Here is a 20,690-nt window from a genome sequence, read left to right as displayed (position 1 = left end):
AAACTGGATAGAAAATATATGGAATTACTCTAATATCTTCTTAAATGTTGAAAACATATAAACTGTTAAAATGAGTTTATTTTTTAAAAGTAAGGAAACATGTCAAATCAGTAATATGCATTCCTACCTCAAGAAACTTGAAAAAGTAATACAAAATAAATACTCAAAGCAAGTAGAATTATTAATAAAAGTAGGAGCAGAAATTAATGTAATTCAGGACATAATAAGAATAGAGGAAATCAATGAAACAAAAATATTTTTTCTTCCCAAATCAATGAAATGATTAAAATTCTAGTAAGACTGACCAAAAAAAAAAAAAAGTAGGCAAAAATCAATATCAAGAATGAAACAGTATATCACTACAGATCCTGCATCTATTAAAAGCATAGTAAGGGAACACAAACCTTATGTTTATAAATTCAACAACTAAGAAATAATGAACGAACTCCTCAAAATCTTTATATGCTGCCAAATTCAACCGAGACAAAATGCATAATCTGAAAAGTCCTATTGCCGTCACTGTTGCTGCTGCTGCTGCTGCTAAATCGCTTCAGTTGTGGCCGACTCTGTGCGACCCCATAGACGGCAGCCCACCAGGCTCCACTGTTCCTGGGATTCTCCAGGCAAGAACACTGGAGTGGGTTGCCATTTCCTTCTCCAATGCATGAAAGTGAAAAGTGAAAGTGAAGTCGCTCAGTCGTGTTCGACTCCTAGCGACCCGAGAACTGCAGCCATCCAGGCTCCTCCGTCCATGGGGTTTTCCAGGCAAGAGTGCTGGAGTGGGTTGCTATTGCCTTCTCCACCTATTGCCATTAAAGTTATTCAATTCTTAAAAGTTCCCAAGTAAGTTATCACTAGGCCCTAGAGAGAACTATCATATACTTAAAGAAGATGTACTACCAACTTCACATATTTTCTCCAGAAAATAGAACAGGAAGGAACACTGTCAAACTCACTATTGAGACCAGTATTACTGTAATACCAAAAATAAACAATAAAAAATTACAAACAAGTTATCTGTCATAAACTTTGAGACAGAAAACCTCAACAAAATATTAGCAAATAAAATCCAACGATATATAAAATGATTAAACACCATAGCAAGGGGGATTTATTCCACATGTGAAAAATTTGTTCAACATTCAAAAATCATACCATGAAATATAACTCAGCAATAAAAGGAGCAAGTAATGGTTCACATAGAAACTTGGATGGATTTCAAAGGATATACACTGAGTGAAAAAAGCAAACCCAAAATGTGGCATATGGTGTGATTCCATTTATATAACATTTGACATGAGGAGAAAAGGACAGATACATGCATTTGAATGAAGAGTCCCAAAGAATAGCAAGAAGAGATAAGAAAGCCTTCCTCAGCGATCAATGCAAAGAAATAGAGGAAAACAACAGAATGGGAAAGACTAGAGATCTATTCAAGAAAATGAGAGATACCAAGGGAATATTTCATGCAGAGATGGGCTTGATAAAGGACAGAAATGGTATGGACCTAACAGAAGCAGAGGATATTAAGAAGAGGTGGCAAGAATACACAGAAGAACTGCACAAAAAAGATCTTCATGACCAAGATAATCACGATAGTATGTTCACTGACCTAGAGCCAGACATCCTGGAATGTGAAGTCAAGTGGGCCTTAGAAAGCATCACTATGAACAAAGCTAGTGGAGGTGATGGAATTCCAGCTGAGCTATTTCAAATCCTGCAAGATGATGCTGTGAAAGTGCTGCACTCAATATGCCAGCAAATTTGGAAAACTCAGCAGTGGCCACAGGACTGGAAAAGGTCAGTTTTCATTCCAATCCCAAAGAAAGGCAATGCCAAAGAATGCTCAAATTTCCGCACAATTGCACTCATCTCACACACTAGTAAAGTAAGTGTTAAAATTCTCCAAGCCAGGCTTCAGCAATACATGAACCGTGAAATTCCAGATGTTCAAGCTGGTTGTAGAAAAGGTAGAGGAACCAGAGATCAAATTGCCAACATCCGCTGGATCATGGAAAAAGCAAGAGAGTTCCAGAAAAACATCTATTTCTGCTTTATTGACTATGCCAAAGCCTTTGACTGTGTGGATCACAATAAACTGTGGAAAATTCTGAAAGAGATGGGAATCCAGACCACGTGATCTGCCTTTTGAGAAATCTGTATGCAGGTCAGGAAGCAACAGTTAGAACTGGACATCGAACAACAGACTGGTTCCAAATAGGAAAAGGAGTTCGTCAAGGCTGTATATTGTCACCCTGCTTATTTAACTTATATGCAGAGTACATCATGAGAAATGTTGGGCTGGAAGAAGCACAAACTGGAATCAAGATTGCTGGGAGAAATATCAATAACCTCAGATATGCAGATGACACCACCCTTATGGCAGAAAGGGAAGAGGAACTAAAAAGCCTCTCGATGAAAGTGAAAGAGGAGAGAGAAAAAGTTGGCGTAAAGCTCAACATTCAGAAAATGAAGATCATGGCATCTGGTCCCATCACTTCATGGGAAATAGATGGGAAAACAGTGGAAACAGTGTCAGAGTTTATTTTTCTGGGCTCTAAAATCACTGCACATGGTGACTGCAGCCATGAAATTAAAAGACGCTTACTCCTTGGAAGGAAAGTTATGACCAACCTAGATAGCTTATTGAAAAGCAGAGACGTTACTTTGCCAACAAAGGTCTGTCTAGTCAAGGCTATGGTATTTCCAGTGGTCATGTATGGATGTGAGATTTGGACTGTGAAGAAAGCTTAGTGCTGAAGAATTGATGCTTTTGAACTGTGGTGTTGGAGAAGACTCCTGAGAGTCCCTTGGACAGCAAGGAGATCCAACCAATGTATTCTGAAGGAGATCAGCCCTGGGATTTCTTTGGAAGGAATGATGCTAAAGCTGAAACTCCAGTATTTTGGCCACCTCATGCGAAGAGTTGACTCATTGGAAAAGACTCTGATGCTGGGAGGGATTGGGGTCAGGAGGAGAAGGGGACAACAGAGGATGAGATGACTGGATGGCATCACCGACTCGATGAAGGTGAGTTTGAGTGAACTCCGGGAGTTGGTGATGGACTGGGGGGCCTGGTGTGCTGCGATTCATGGGGTTGCAAAGAGTTGGACACGATTGAGTGACTGAACTGAACTGAACTGACATGATATCGTAGAATTGGAGAGAAGATAATGGAAGTCGAGGGACAGGAGAAAAGGGGTTGTGATTATATTAGGGCAACACAAAGGATTCTCATGTTAATGAAAATATATTGTGACTATAGTGGTGAATTCATAAACCTCACCATGACAAAAGTGCACAGAAATAAATAAGTGCAAGTAAAACTGGGACATCTCAATAAAATTAGTAAAATATATTCATGTCAATTTCCTGGTTATGATGTTTTATTTAATTTTTAAGGTGTTACTGTTGGGGAAACAAAGTACCCAGACACTGTATTTCAAATGCATCAGTTCATTTCAGTTCAGTCATTCAGTCGTGTCCGACTCTTTGCAACCCCATGAATAGCAGCACGCCAGGCCTCCCTGTCCATCACCAACTCCCGGAGTTCACTCAGACTCACGTCCATCGAGTCAGTGATGCCATCTTGCCATCTCATCCTCTGTCGTCCCCTTCTCCTCCTGCCCCCAATCCCTCCCAGCATCAGAGTCTTTTCCAATGAGTCAACTCTTCACATGAAGTGGCCAAAGTACTGGAGTTTCAGCTTTAGCATCATTCCTTCCAAAGAAATCCCAGGGCTGATCTCCTTCAGAATGGACTGGTTGGATCTCCTTGCAGTCCAAGAGACTCTCAAGAGTCTTCTCCAACACCACAGTTCAAAAGCATCAATTCTTCGGCACTCAGCCTTCTTCACAGTCCAACTCTCACATCCATACATGACCACAGGAAAAACCATAGCCTTGACTAGACGGATGAATCTGCAATTATTCAAAATAAAGTTTAATCTAACAAATAAGAAATAAAACAACCCTGAAAATTTCACCTGAAAGTTTGAAAACTGTTTATTGATTTATTATTCCTCATGTTTAATAGTATTTTTCAGTAAACGTTTATTTGAATATATCCAGTGGTCTTTTCTGAGACCTTCAATTAACTAATTTTTTAGTTCGTATTGTGATAATTCAAACAACCCCAACTTTATGATTAAATATCAACTAAAGATTTCTTTCGGAGAATGAGAGATGAGAAGGTAATGAAGAGTTAACTCTGGCTCCAAGGCCACCCTTGACTTGAGGCTGCTAAACTGCAAAGACCAATGATGGAAGGAAAAATAAGAATGCAACTTCAAAGTAGAGCCACAGTGTGGAAAAGTGTTCAGTGGACTACAAAAGACATTCAGACTGATGGGAATTCAGGCAATATTTTTGTACTTTGAATGCTTTTGAATCCTTTTTGATGATAATGAAAATAATTGAAAAAGAGCCTGAGGCCTGTACATCTATATTCCAGCTGATGACTCTTTATAATGGGGTAAGACATTATGCTAAAAAGAGGTTGTGAAGATTTCCATTTTTATCTGAATTCCCCCTAATTCTGACCAATAAACACTAAAAAAATGTCTCTCTCTCTTTAGCTATATATCTAAAGAGAGAGAAATTGATATATATATATTAATATATATATATATATATATAGCTATATACATAGCTAAAGGGAGAAGTTAATATTTATATATATATATATATATATATATACAGCTAAAGGGAGAAATTATATATATATATATATATATATATATATATATAGCTAAAGGGAGAAATTAAGACAAATTAATCTGGAAGCTGTTTAATCGAAGATGTAAGTCTCTTTGTAGACCAATATGAATAGATTTCTGAGAACTCAATATTAAAATGGATTTTATATTTTGGCCACAAGGAGTTATTTTCTTCATATTAGGTGCTGCACAATGGAAGAACATGTTTGTCCTATTCATGATCCTCATTATTTGTAACTTTTGCAAAAATGTGGCCAAATTCTCAATATGTTGAGATGGATAAAAGTGAGGGTATATAAATCATACCTTGGGAGGAAGAATTGTCCAACTTTACTTTACAATGGCACATTATTTCTGAGGTTGCTGAAATGCTGAGACTGTAATAAACTTTGGATTGGACATTTGGTGATAAAATGTCCTCTATTTTTATACCATTGACCTGAATGATGATTGGTGCTTTGATGGTTTCCAACAGGTGCATATGTAGGATTCTACTATCATTAGAAGCGCAGGGCTTCATAACTGAAGCTTTGGAAGACCTGTTATTTCATCTCCCACAAATAGGATTGAAGAATATAAACATATTCAGATCAGATCAGATCAGTGGCTCAGTCATGTCCAACTCTTTGCGACCCCATGAATCGCAGCACGCCAGGCCTCCCTGTCCATCACCAACTCCCGGAGTTCACTCAGACTCACATCCATCTAGTCAGTGATGCCATCCAGCCACCTCATCCTCTGTTGTCCCCTTCTCCTCCTGACCCCAATCCCTCCCAGCATCCAAGTCTTTTCCAATGAGTCAACTCTTTGCATGAGGTGGCCAAACTACTGGAGTTTCAGCTTTAGCATCATTCCTTCCAAAGAAATCCCAGGGCTGATCTCCTTCAGAATGGACTGGTTGGATCTCCTTGCAGTCTGAGGGACTCTCAAGAGTCCTCTCCAACACCACAGTTCAAAAGCATCAATTCTTCAGCACTCAGCCTTCTTCACAGTCCAACTCTCACATCCATACATGGCAACTGGAAAAACCATAGCCTTGACTAGACGGACCTTTGTTGGCAAAGTAATGTCTCTGCTTTTGAATATGCTATCTAGGTTGGTCATAACTTTCCTTCCAAGGAGTAAGTGTCTTTTAATTTCATGGCTGCAGTCACCATCTGCAGTGATTTTGGAGCCCCCAAAAATAAAGTCTGACACTGTTTCCACTGTTTCCCCATCTATTTCCCATGAAGTGATGGGACCAGATGCCATGACCTTCGTTTTCTGAATGTTGAGCTTAAGCCAACTTTTTCACTCTCCTCTTTCACTTTCATCGAGAGGCTTTTTAGTTCCTCTTCCCTTTCTGCCATAAGGGTGGTGTCATCTGCATATCTGAGGTTATTGATATTTCTCCTGGCAAACTTGATTCCAGCTTGTGTTTCTTCCAGTCCAGTGTTTCTCATGATGTACTCTGCATATAAGTTAAATAAACAGGGTGACAATATACAGCCTTGATGTACTCCATTAGGATCATTCAAAAAAGGGAAGGTCCATAAAAGAAACAGGGAAAATATAACAACTGAAAGAAAATGTGCAAGTAGTTAAAATGGTTCAGAAATGAAGGAGAAGTTAGAACTACTAAAAATTTAATGAACAACAAGTAGAGATGAGTTGGCCTAGTTGCCATACCAATGCTTAAATCATAAAATAACCATGGCATTGAATTGATTACTAATAAAATATAATTATTTCTCTTGTTAATAAATACAGAAGATCATTAAGGATTTTAATTCAATTTTTGAATGCATTTGATAATATATATATATTATATTTGTTATAATCAAATTAATCTTAAATATAATGCTAGTTTTCAAATTTTGAAACAATCTGTTGATACCCTTCATAGAATTAAATTTTCATTGGTGAAAAGAGATAGAAGAGTTGCCCACCTTTTGAATGGTGGGCATTCAAAAGGTTATTAACAATGCATATTTAAATATTTAGAGGATTGAAATGTGCCAATAAACTAAAGGTTGGCAAAGGTTTTATTTATAAGTCCACATGGTAAATATTTTAGACTTTTGTGGCGACACAAAATATCTCCTTATTTTAATATCTTTGTTTTTATCATCCTTTAAAAGTACTAAAAAATATTCTTATTTACAGGGCTATGCAAAAAGCCTGCCTATGGGTCAGATGTGATTAGTATGCCATAATTTACAGAACTCTGCTTTGAAGTAATATCTATATTGTACTGACTAGAACTTACATATGATTTTAATAATGTAAAGGATTCAAAATTTAAAATGGTGAATATTTGTAACTAAGAATGGGGTCATGGGGAAGAGGTGAACTCAGTAAGGGTAGACCTAACTTGCAGCTTGTGTATGGTAGTTCTATGCTTATCCTCAGTAATATCTGGAACCATGATACTAACTCTTGGTCAAGAGAGGAATAAAATCTACCATCTAGATTCATATGGCCTATTTTAGCTATAAGTGGAGCATAAATGACTCCTCAGGTGCCTTGGCACCTCCTGAGATCAAAATACCTAATGTGTATCTTTTAAGTTCATGTTCTGAAGATAATGTTCATCTTATATGACTGAGGGTCCATGTAGCTACAGCTGGAAGTCTCAGATTTCTGTTATATGCCTGGGTTTTCTTTCTCTTGTTATACAGTATCTTTTACAACTATTATTTGTGAATATATCTTGTGGTATCTCAAGTCCTCCTAGTTTTTCAAACTTGTATAATTTTTATAATGTTGACTAAATACTGAGGCTCAGTCATATACAGTACTTTCCTCTCTAAGCATTACAAAAATTTGCCTGATTGGATTGTGACCTAATAAAACATAGTCATCTAGTGCCTAGGAGAAGTGGGGAAATATCTTGAAATAGATATACTGATACTTTTCAAGTTAGGGGCCCCCGAAATCATTATTAAAAAGGAGAGAACACTAGTCTTTTAAGGAGAGGAATGGACAATGTCTGTGAGCCCAAGGGCTTCAGAGATTTTTCAAGTATATCAACCAATATTCCAATGCCCTATTTTGGGGTCCAACGCCTTCCCCATTAAGCTTTTGATGTTGACATAAGAGGCTCATGCAGCTTGAGAACACAAACTTCTGTCCTATAAATAGATCCTACACTTGCTATTTAGCAGTTTCTTCCCTTTTGCTTTAGAGATTAGAGTCCCTTTATTTGCTATTAGTGTTGGCAAACAGTTCTCCACAGATCACTCACATGCATGACTTAAGAGTAAATCACATAATCTTCGTTCCAGATTATGTGATGTTTGTATAGCTGCAAAATAATTATATCATAGAAGTTCTTTCACAGGAGTGAAAGTTTTGAGACTCATGTCAGGCGCCCCAGCCTGGAAGTCTGGCATCAGAAGGAGGAGACCCCCTGCTGAGAATCTGACTTTTCAAACAGGGAGAAAAAGAAACTCCATTTTTGGAGGGTGCATGAGAGGTTTCATGTGTACCAGGACCCAGGAAAAAAAATCAGTGTCCTGATACCAGACTAGGCCAGACCTAGTTGCTAGTACTGAAAGGCCCCATGGGGAAGAAGGGGGTGGCTATGGCTCACTGAGAGGACAAAGACATTGACTGATATTGGTAGTTCTGGGAGTACTCATTGGCATAAGCTCTCTTGGAAGCTGCCATTTTCTCACCAAGACCAGCCTGTAGGCTCCAATGCTAGGAAACCTCAGGCCAAACAACAAACATGATGGGAACACAGCCCCACCTACCAGCAGACAGGCTGTTTAAAGTCTTCCTGAGCCTACAGCTATCCACTAAACACACTACTTGACACTCCCTTGATTTCTCAGAACAAACTCTGCAGGCAAGAAGGGAGTGACATAATATATTGAAAGTGATGAAAAGGAAAAACATACAAGCTAGAACATACTGCACAGCAAGGTTCTCAATCAGATTTGACTGAACAATGAAAAACTTTACAGTCAAGGAAAAAACTAAGAGAATTCAGCACAACTTGAGAAGCATTGCAACAAATTCTAAAGAAAAATAAAAAAAGCACAACTACAAACAGAAAATTATGAATGGAAAAGCTCACCAGTAAAAACAAACATAGCATAAAGACAGGAATCATTCACACACAAATATGATATCAAAACCAGTGACTGTGAGAAGAGTTCAAATGCAGAATATTGGAAATGCATGTGAAGTTAAATAACCACCAATGGAAAATAATTTTGCTTGTATATAGACTGCTATACAAAACCTCATGGGAAACACAAACCAAAAATCTACAATAAATACACATATGAAAATGAAAAAAAGAATCCAAACACAATCCAAGGTAGTCATCAAATCATAGGACAAGAGAACAAAAGAAGAAGGGGAAAAAAAGACCTACAGAATCAGATCCAAAACAATTAACAAAATAATAATAAAAACATGCATGCCGATAATTACCATAAACACAAACAAATAAAAGGCTCCAACCGAAGTATGTAGACTGTCTGAACGGATAAAAAAACCAAGACCTGTAATATATACTCTCTACAAGAGACCCACTTTAGACTAGGAAATATACAGATTGAAAGTGAGGTGACGGAAAACAGATTCCACACAAATGAAAATCGACATAAAGATGGGGTAGCATTACTCATCAGACAAAAGTGATGTTAAAAAAGACTGGTAATAAAAAAACAAAGAAGAAACCTACATAATGATGAATCCAAGAAGATGTAACAGTTGTAAATAAATATGTACACAACATAGGAGCACATCAATATATAAGGCAAATATTAACAGACATAAAAGAAGTGACAATAATAATGGAGACTATAGCACCCCACTCTCATCAATGGACAGATCATCTGGACAGAAATCAATAACATACCACAGGCCTTAAACAACACAGTGGGCCAGATGAACTTAATTGATATTTACAGATCATTCCATCTAAAAGCAACAGAATATATATTTTTCTCAAGTGAACAAGGAACATTCTCCAGGACTCATTACATGCTGGGCCACAAAGCAAGCATCAGCAAATTTAAAGAAATTAAAATCACATCATTTCAGTTCAGTTCAGTTCAGTCACTCAGTCATGTCCAACTCTTTGCGACCCCATGAATCACAGCATGCCAGGCCTCCCTGTCCATCACCAACTCCCGGTCACTCAGACTCACGTCCATTGAGTCAGTGATGCCATCCAGCCATCTCATCCTCTGTTGTCTCCTTCTCCTCCTGCACCCAATCCCTCCCAGCATCAGAGCATCTTTTCTGACCATGATGTTATGAGATTAAAATCAACTACCAAAAAAAAAAAAAAAAAACTATAAAAAATACAAACACATGGAGGCTAAACAATAAGCTACTAAACAACCAATAAATCACTTAAGAAATATTAGAGGAAATAGAAAAATACATAGAAAAGGATAAAAATGAAAACATGGTGATACAATACATATGGACACAGCAAAATCACTTCTAAGAAAGACATTTATAGCAATAAAAGGTTACCTTAGGAAACAAGGACTTCCCTGGTGGCTCAGATGGTAAAGCATCTGCCTTACAGAGCGGGAGACCTGGGTTGGATCCCTGGGTGAGGAAGATCCTCTGGAGAAGAAAAATGGCAACCCACTCCAGTACTTTTGCCTGTAAAATCCCATGGACTGAGGAGCGTAGTAGGCTACAGTCCATGGGATCACAAAGAGTCAGACACAACTGAGTGACTTCACACTTTAGTAAACAAGGAAAATCTCAAAAAAAAAAAAAAAAACAGCCTAACTTTACCCCTAAAGCAACTAGAAAGAGAAGAACAAACCAAACACAACGTTAGTAGAAGAGTAGAACAAAAATAAATAAAATACAGATGAATAAAATGTTAGAAACGATGGATGAGACTAAAAGCTTGTTCTCTGAAAATAGAAAAAATTGATAAATCTTTAGACAGACTCATCAAGAAAATAAAAGGAGAGCCCTCGGATCAATAAAATTAGAAATGAAAAAGAAGTTACAATGGACAACATACAAATACAAATAATCATAAGAGACTACCACAGACAACTATATGCCAATAAAAGGGACAACCTAGAAGAAATGGACAGTTTCTTAGAAAGGTATAATCTCCTGAACTGAACAAGGAAGAAATGGAAAATATGAGCAGACCAATTACAATTGATGAAATTGAATCGAACCTGAGTCTCCTGCATTGCAGGTGGATTCTTTACTGACTGAGCCACCAGAGAAGCAAAAAGTGGAAATAGTGACATATTTTATTTTCTTGGGCTCCATAATCACTGCAGATGGTGAGTGCAGCCATGAGATTAAAAGATGCTTGCTCCTTGGAAGGAAAGATATGACAAACCTAGACAGCATAGTAAAAAGGTAGAGACATCACTTTGCTGACAAAGGTCTGTATAGTCAAAGCTATGGTTTTTCCAGTAGTCATGTATGGATGTAAGAGATGGACCATAAAGAAGGCTGAGTGACAAAGAATTGATGCTTTTGAATTGTGGTGCTGGAGAAGACTCTTGACAGTCCCATGGACAGCAAGTAGATCAAACCAGTCATTCCTAAAATAAATCAACCCTGAATATTCATTGGAAGGACTGACAATGAAGCTCCAATATTTTGGCCACCAGCCAACTTGTTGGAAAAAGATCTTGATGCTGGAAATGATTGAGGGTAGAAGGAGAAGGGGGTGACAGAGGATGAGATGGTTGGATGGCATCATTGACTCAATGGACATGAGTTTGAGCAAACTCCAGGAGATAGTGAAGGACAGGGGAGCCTGGGGCACTGCAGTCCATGGGGATGCAGAGTCAGACACAACTTATCAACTAAATAACAACAACAATTCTCTAACACCATATACAAAAATAATCTAAAAATGAATTAAATACCTAAATGTAACACCTCATACTATGAAACTCTTAGAGGAAAACATAGAATGGTCTTCAACATAAATCATAGCAATATAATTTTTGATCTGTCTCCTATAGTAATGGAAATAAAAACAAAAACAAGAACATGAGAACTAATTAAACTGAAATCTGTTGTACAGCAAAGTAAACCATAATCAAAATGAAACAACAGCCCTCAGAATGGGAGAAAATATAGTTGTAAACAATTTGACTGGCAGATTATCTCTAAAATATACAAACACCTCGCAAAGCTCAATGTCACAAAAATGAACAACCCAATCAAAAAATGGGCAGAAGACCTAAATGGACATTTCCCCAAAGAGGACATACAGATGACCAAGAGGTACATGAAAAGGTGCTCACTATAGCTAATTATTGTTGTTGTTAATTATTAGAGAAATGCATATCAAAACTATAATGAGACAGCACCTCTCAGAATGGCCAACATCAGAAATCTACTAACAAATTTTAGAGAGGGTATGGAGAAAAGGGAATCCTCTTACACTGTTGGTGGGAATATAAATTAGTACAGCCAATATGAAGAACATTAGGGAGGTTCCTTAAAAAACTAAAAATAGAGCTAGCATTTGATTGAGCAATCCCACTCCTGGGCATATATCCTATGCAATCCATAGTTCAAAAGAATACATGTACCCCATTGTGCATTGCAGGGCTGATTACAATAGCCAAGACATAGAGGCAACCTAAATGTCTACTGACAGATGAATGAATAATGAAAATGTCATACATAATGGAATATTAATCAACCATTAAAAATAATAAAATAATGCCATTGCAGCAATATAGATGGATCTGGAGATAATCATATTAAGTACAGTAAATCAGAGAAAGAGGATTATCATACAATATTACTTATATGCAGAATCTAAAAGAAAAAAATACAAATCCACTTATTTTAAATAGTACAGACAGACTCACAGATTTAGAAAACTAACCTATAGTTAACAGGGCAGAATGGTTGGGGGGGAATGGTAGATGGAGGGATAAATTCAGAATTTGGTATTGACATGTACAGACTATTATATATAAAATATATAAACAACAAGAACTTACTGTAGCACAGGTAACTCTATTCAATATTGTGTAATAACCTAAATAGGAAGAGTATTTGAAAAAGAATACTTATTTGTATACATAAAACTGAATCACTCTGTGGTACATCTGAAACTAACATAACATTATTAATCAAGGGAAATGGCAACCCACTCCAGTATTCTTGCCTGGAGAATCCCAGAGACAGAGGAGCCTGGTGGGCTGCCATCTATGGGGTCACACAGAGTCGGACACAACTGAAGTGACTTAGCAGCAGCAGAAGCAGCAGCAGCAGCATACACCAATATAAAATAAAAAATTAAAAAAAAAAAAAAAACAGTAGGGTAAAACCTTAGACTCCTCAGAGTTCTTGATGCTGGAGAAGCCCTCTGGGCTTCACATTTAGCTTTCAGTTGTTGATTTATCACACTAATCCTTTATCTTTACTCAATAAACATGCTTCCCCTAGGAACTGCTAACGTTGTTTTGTTTACCTGTGTATGCAGAGACTATGGATGGATCCTAGAATATAGCAGATGTTCAAAATATTGTACAATGAATGTATAAATAAGATTATTATATCGATTCATACTGGAATTAAGAATCTTTTACACATATACAACAGTATAACAGGAATATGAACAGTATTTTCTCTTTCTCCTAGGAAAAGAGTATGAAAGACTGAACAATCAAATCAGAGATTTGGAAGGACAGAATTTGACATCCTGCTGTAACCACCTTCCTCACTACATACCAGGAGTTAGCTGGCCTATGTGAAGTCTTCAGGTATAAATAATAAGGATGAAGCAAAATTGCTCGGCTATTGCATTAGATCTCTCCAGAGAAAACGCAAGTAGCATGTATGTATACAAAAAGAAAGTGACTTATTACAAGGAATTAGCTCACATGATTATGAGGCTGACAAAACCCAAGACCTGCAGAGTTAATCAGCAATCTGGAAAGAGACAAATGCTAATGTTGTAGCTTCAGCCTGAGTTTGAAGACCTGAGAACAAGAACTGATGATATAGTTTCAGTGGTCTAAAGGCCACAGGCTCAGTACCAAGAAAGAGCCAGTGTTTCAGTTTAGTGTGAAAGCAGGAAAAAGTTAGTGTCTCAGATTAAAGGCAGTCAGGTAGAAAAAATTCTCTTACTCAGAGAAAGGCAGCCTTTCTTTCTATTCAGGCTTTCAACTGATTAGATGAAACTCATCCACATTAATAAGGGCAATTTTTACTCAGTCCAGCAGTGTAGGTGGTAATCTCACCCAAAAACATCCTTATAGAAACACCCTGAATATTATTTTGCCAAATATCTGGGCACTTGTGGTGACATCAAGCTGATATACAAGATAAACCATCATGGCTTACCTGTTTGGTTCTAGACATTCAAGGAACAGAATTAGGCATGAATGAAAAGAAAAGTACACCTTGTACACTTATAGCTTTTCAAATACTATGAAAGTAAGGTCTAGAACAAAGTCTACCAGTTTCAGGAAGACTTCCTGGACCACAAAGGATAGATTCAGGTTTTTATCTGTAGGACTAACATACTATTTGAATAAAACCATCTTTTTGAAAATCCGTTGCAAAATTTTACCTTTTAATTCTCAGTCTTTTGGGAATAGATTATGAGACTGAATATTAGTTTATGAGACTGAATATTTGTTTTTATTTTCTGCTTTTTTTTATATTCTTGTATAAAGCAAAGTTTGCTGTACAAGCAATTCACCAGTAAATACTTATTAATAGATGAAGATATAGGGGCTTCCCAGGTTGGTCAGTGGTAAGGAATCCACCTGTCAATGCAGGAGACACATGGGACATGGGTTCAATCCTTGGAAGAAGAAATGGCAATCCACTCCAGTATTCTTGCCTGGACAGAGAAGCCTGGCAGGCTACAGTTCATAGGGTTGCAAAGAGTTAGAAATGACAGCATAAGCACAAGATGAAAATATAATTATAACTAAACATTCCTGTACAAATACTAGAGAAGTGAGTAAAAAAGATAACATGATGGTAGTATTTCATCTTACATCAGAAGAGGATAGAATCTAAAGACTCATGTATTAGTAAAATAATATAGTAGAATTCAAGTGTGTTTAAACACAAGTTTCAAGTCTTTTCAATGCCATTTCACCTTTATTCTGGAATAGGTTTGTAGTAGTGAAAGTGCTGCATTCAATATGCCAGCAAATTTGGAAAACTCAGCAGTGGCCACAGGACTGGAAAAGGTCAATTTTCATTTCAAGTCCAAAGAAAGGCAATGCCAAAGAATGCTCAAACTACCCCACAATTGTACTCATCTCACATGCTAGTAAAGTAATGCTCAAAATACTCCAAGCCAGGCTTCAGCAATATGTGAACCGTGAACTTCCAGATGTTCAAGCTGGTTTTAGAAAAGGCAGAGGAACCAGAGATCCAACTGCCAACATCCACTGGATCATGGAAAAAGCAAGAGAGTTCCAGAAAAACATCTATTTCTGATTTATTGACTATGCCAAAGCCTTTGACTGTGTGGATCACAAGAAACTGTGGAGAATTCTGAAAGAGTTGGAAATACCAGACCACCTGATCTGCCTCTTGAGAAATCTGTATGCAGTTCAGGAAGCAACAGTTAGAACTGGACATGGGACAACAGACTGGTTCCAAATAGGACAAGGAGTACGTCAAGGCTGTATATTGTCACCATACTATTTAACATATATGCAGAGTACATCATGAGAAACGCTGGACTGGAGGAAACACAAGCTGGAATCAAAATTGCCAGGAGAAATATCAATAACCTCAGATATGCAGATGACACCACCCTTATAAAAGTGAAGAGGAACTAAAAAGCCTCTCGATGAAAGTGAAAGAGGAGAGTGAAAAAGCTGGCTTAAAGCTCAACATTCAGAAAACGAAGATCATGGCATCCAGTCCCATCACTTCATGGGAAATAGATGGGGAAACAGTGGAAACAGTGTCAGAGTTTATTTTTCTGGGCTCCAAAATCACTGCAGTTGGTGACTGCAGCCATGAAATTAAAAGACGCTTACTCCTTGGAAGGAAAGTTATGACCAACCTAGATAGCATATTGAAAAGCAGAGACATTACTTTGCCAACAAAGGTTCATCTAGTCAAGGCTATGTTTTTTCCAGTGGTCATGTATGGATGTGAGAGTTGGACTGTGAAGAAGGCTGAGCGCTGAAGAATTGATGCTTTTGAACTGTGGTGTTGGAGGAGACTCTTGAGAGTCCCTTGGACTGCAAGGAGATCCAACCAGTCCATTCTGAAGTAGATCAGCCGTGGGATTTCTTTGGAAGGAATGATGCTAAAGCTGAAACTCCAGTACTTTGGCCACCTCATGCAAAGAGTTGACTCATTGGAAAAGACTCTGATGCTGGGAGGGATTGGGGGCAAGAGGAGAAGGGGACGACAGAGGATGAGATGGCTGGATGGCATCACGACTCGATGGACGTGAGTTTGAGTGAACTCCGGGAGTTGGTGATGGACAGGGAGGCCTGGCGTGCTGTGATTCATGGGGTCGCAAAGAGTCGGACACAACCGAGCGACTGATCTGATCTGTTCTGATCTGATTATATTACACGGGATAGGCCAAAGCTACCATTTCTGTTTAACCTACTCTTGGTAAGTAAGTATGTATTCTGCTTCTGACAAATATCTCTTTGAAAATATATCATTCACGAGCCTGACGTAACAGTCAATCCCAGGGTAGAAAATATAAGCACTCCTCTTTCAGATACTTTTAACAACACTCAGAAATACAGGTGCATTGTACAGTTAATACTATTCAAAGATGCAGGTCACTGAGGGGTTATACTTGCATAGTGTGAAACTCAAGCAACACAGATTTCATGTGACTGATGACAGTGTAAATATGGTATGTACTTATATAGGTAGGATATTTGAGAAAAAGAAGTCTGCATGAAAAGTGACAGCACTTAAATTTATATTTTATAAACTTTTAGCAAAACTAATATAAGGGAAAAAACTAGCTTCTCTTTAAAATACAAATTTCATATAACACAGTGGTCTAAAAAAATACTGTTTACATATGTTTGAAGTTGTCTTTTTGTTCAAAGCATTTCTGAAGTGCACATTTTTCTTTACCCTCCTTAGCTGACAAGAGAATATGCCTTCAGTCAGTTAGTCTTACAGTATATAAAACACTCTCCAGAGAATTCCCTGGCAGTGGAGTTGTTGGGATTCCATGTTTCCACTGCAAGATCGGGGAGATAAACTCCCACAAGTCATGTGGTATGGCCAAAAAAAAAAAAAAGCCAAATAAAAAGCCAAGTATTTGAGGTGATGGCAAAAGAAAAACATTTAAGTAAGAACTCCCATTCCAAGGCATCCTGGCTACTAAAACAAAAGAGTGACCGTATTAAGACTTTAGAAAAACACAATAGCATCTTCCTTTAAAATCTAAAAATTACAATTAGAAAAAAAAAAAAAAAACACTATCCATTTATTGACTGAAAAAGTAAAAACCATAGTAAATCTCCTAAAAGCGGAGATGGAACTTTGTTTAACATAAACCCTAAACATTATGCAATTTCTTTCAGGTTATCTGATACATATACTCTTAATTTTGTTTCCTTTCTCTATAAGTACCTAAATATGTGTGAGATTTGGGCAATCTTTTTTTGTTTGTTTGTTTGTTTTCAATTATAAAGGGATTTTTGTGTTCAGCTGTTGAAGAAAAGGTTATTTCTAAAATTGTGTTCCTTTTTTCCTATTACTGTATAAAATGATATGTAAATTAATACAATAATTATAGTATATAAACCCTATTGTACCATGATCAAGTAAAGTTGTTCAGTCACTCAATTCGTGTTCGACTCTCTGTGACTTCATGGACTGTAGCACACTAGGCGTCCCTGTCTTTCACCATTTCCTGGAGCTTGCTCAAATTCAAACTCAAACTCAAAATATATGTAAGTGAAGTTTTATATATATATATATATATATATATATATATATATATATATATATATAATCTACATTATAGATTCCCAGATGGTGCTAGTGATAAAGAACCTGCCTGCCAATGCAGCAGACATAAGAGACACAGGTTCAGTCCCTACGTTGGGAAGATCCCCTGGAGGAGGGCATGGCTACCCACTGCAGTGTTCTTGCCTAGATAATACCATGGACAGAAGAGCCTGGCGGACTCTAGCATTGCAAAGAGTTGGACATGACTGAAGTGACTGAGGGTGCATGCATAATCTACATGTGGTTAATATATAAAGACATACTAAAGGAAGGAGAAACAGTCATGCTAAGACAAACACTGTCTTTATGTGCTATCTGCTGTTTGCTTCCTAAAATAAGTTAAAAATCAATTCTATTTTCAACAGATTTTTTAATCAAAGTTCTCATATTATTTATCTGCAGAAGCCATTCTTTTAAAGAAAAGTTTTTTTATCCACTGCTTCTTTGGTGATCCAAGTTTAGGCACCTAGGATTCCAGTGTGATTAAAAGTGATACATGGAGGGTGTGTGCACGTATGAACATGTTGTTCCGGTTGTGAGGCAGGTAGCTACAGGTGTTTCCTGATGTCTCAGGCAGGACTCACCACAGGAAACCAAGGACATTCATTTTTAGTTTGCTTTTAGGTTTGCTTAGGCAACAGTACTCTTCCTATGTTTTCAGGAGATTTTTGCTGGTAATGGGTCCACCAATTGGCAGGAGCATTTAAAAGATTTTGAAATGGCCTTACATTGACTGTTGGATATTTATTGATCCCCCTGCTAATCACAAGCCCTTAGATGCTTTTACTGTGCATTTCTCACTCTCATTGCTCTGCTGGGCTGCCTTCATTCTTTCTCTTTCTCAGGCCCTCTGCCTCAGTGTTTTTTCATGGGTGGTATATAGCTCTGCAAGGTACAATATTATAGAAAACATCTGTATTTTTGCATTTGATGTAATATTTAGTGCCACTGCATTTGCCTTAATCATCAAGGGCTGTTTTGGTTGCCTAACTGCTATATAATGGAAAAGAAAAAGTTCATTATCTAGAGATTTATAATTTTACTTTGCATTGAATATCACATGGCTGCTCTAACCTCTAAAAAAAGCACTGTATGAACAATGGAATGTGCATTTTAAATCGTATGGTAATTAGCTGGTAATATCTTCTTTGACTCTTTTCAATCAATGTTTCCTTCTAGCATGTGACTATTGTAGGAGTCTCCCTATTAAAATTCAAATTAGATAACAAGGTATAAATGGTTTTCTTCCCTTTCTGCAAATTTGTCTTCATGTTTATAGCTCTCACTGTTGCTATACTTTTCATGATGCTGAGTTTTCATACAAAATTATTGTGGTGATATGAATGTGATAGTTCTTAAATGAGAAACATGCACATTTCCATCATGCACAATTTCCACATATTGCCTTTGAAATGGAAACTCACCCGGTTAGCGCATTAACTAGAGCATAAGAAACTAATTAAGAAACCCCTAAATCCTGAGGATAAGTTTAGTAAGGAAGCACAAGTCAGTTTTCAAAGTTCTTAATATCACATTAGAAAAGGTTTTGATGGGGGGCAATGTGGTAATCTCACTCTAGGGCCTTGTGGATGTACCCTGACTAAGTTGCTTATGAAAATATGATTTCTCATGGCTTTGGGCAAATTTGATTTCAGGAAAGAAGCCAGGGGATTTTTGATATAGCGCCAAAGTGACAGGTTAATATTATTGGGAAAAGAGAGTGGAAATGTATGCTTTTCTATTTCAGTATTTCGATTTTGCCAATAGGATTGGCACTATAATTATCTCTGGATTAGTCACAGGCCTCTATACTTGTTAAAAGTGAGTATAAAGTAAAATGTAACTTGATAGGAAATTTGTTTTAAAAGATAGGAGGGAGGAGGGGGCAAGAAGTTCAAGTTGAGAAAGAAGTCAAGCATTTTAGAACTTCAGCTGCTGAAACTTAATATTATTGTTTCAAAAGAATTTGTTGATAAAGACAACTTCAGGGAGTCTCCACTTTGTCAAGAGTTAGTAAACCACAGAACCAGGAAGCTTCCAACAGCAATGATTTCACCAGTGTAAAGTTACTAGCCTAATTCATTTGAAAAGACCTTGATGCTGGGAAAGATTGAAGGCGGGAGGAGAAGGGGATGACAGAGGATGAGACGTTTGGATGGCATCACCAACTCAATGGGCATAAGTTTGAGTAAACTCCGAGAGTTGGTGATGGACAGGGAGGCATGGCGTGCTGAAGTACATGGGGTCGCAAAGAGTCACATGCGACTGAGCAACTGAACTGAACTGAAGTCACTAGCCTAAGGCAACTCCTGTCGCCTCCTAGAATTCTTCCCACCTCCCACTTGGCCTTTGACCCCTTCTAATACGTGAGGGAAAATAGGAAAGCATCTGGAGAATAGAAGGATAGGGACAGATTTTCTCCTGTTTCATTCAGTGATCAACTGATTTACTTACTGATTCATCCATAACCATCCACTGAACACACATAATTTTTTTGATGAGTGAAAAGAGTTTGCTCTATTTCACTTTCCTCATTCATTTTTTACTAAACTGAATTTTATTCTTCAACAGGAAAAATCACATTTAAAGATTTCAATGGAAAAAAAAAAAAAAGAAAAGAAAAGCAAAGTTAGGCCAGATGAAAAGATCTATGACAAAAAAAAAAAAAATCACAAATATATACTTAATGTAGTTTCTGCAATAAAACTAAGCTCCTTAGATGTTTTTTGCTACCTATACATTTTTCTATAAGCTGCTAATATCTAGGACAAAAGATACTGAAGAGAAATGGAATCATTTTAAAGACAAAATACGATGCATAGCTGAGATAAAGGCTTAAGAAAACATCATTCCTTGAGAAATTTATAATCCACAGCAGCCACAGATATGTACTGTAAATATAAAAACCTTGGAGTACACCAAAACTGCAATTCTACTTTAAGGAATGTAGCCCAAAGAAAGAAGTTATTATTTTCACAAGATGTATGAAACACATGAACCATTAAGCTTGTTATAATAATGTATTTAAGAGTAAACT

The sequence above is a fragment of the Bos javanicus genome, chromosome 1, assembly GCF_032452875.1.
Source record: "Bos javanicus breed banteng chromosome 1, ARS-OSU_banteng_1.0, whole genome shotgun sequence".
Taxonomy (NCBI): domain Eukaryota; kingdom Metazoa; phylum Chordata; class Mammalia; order Artiodactyla; family Bovidae; genus Bos; species Bos javanicus.
This window is presented reverse-complemented; position numbering follows the sequence as displayed.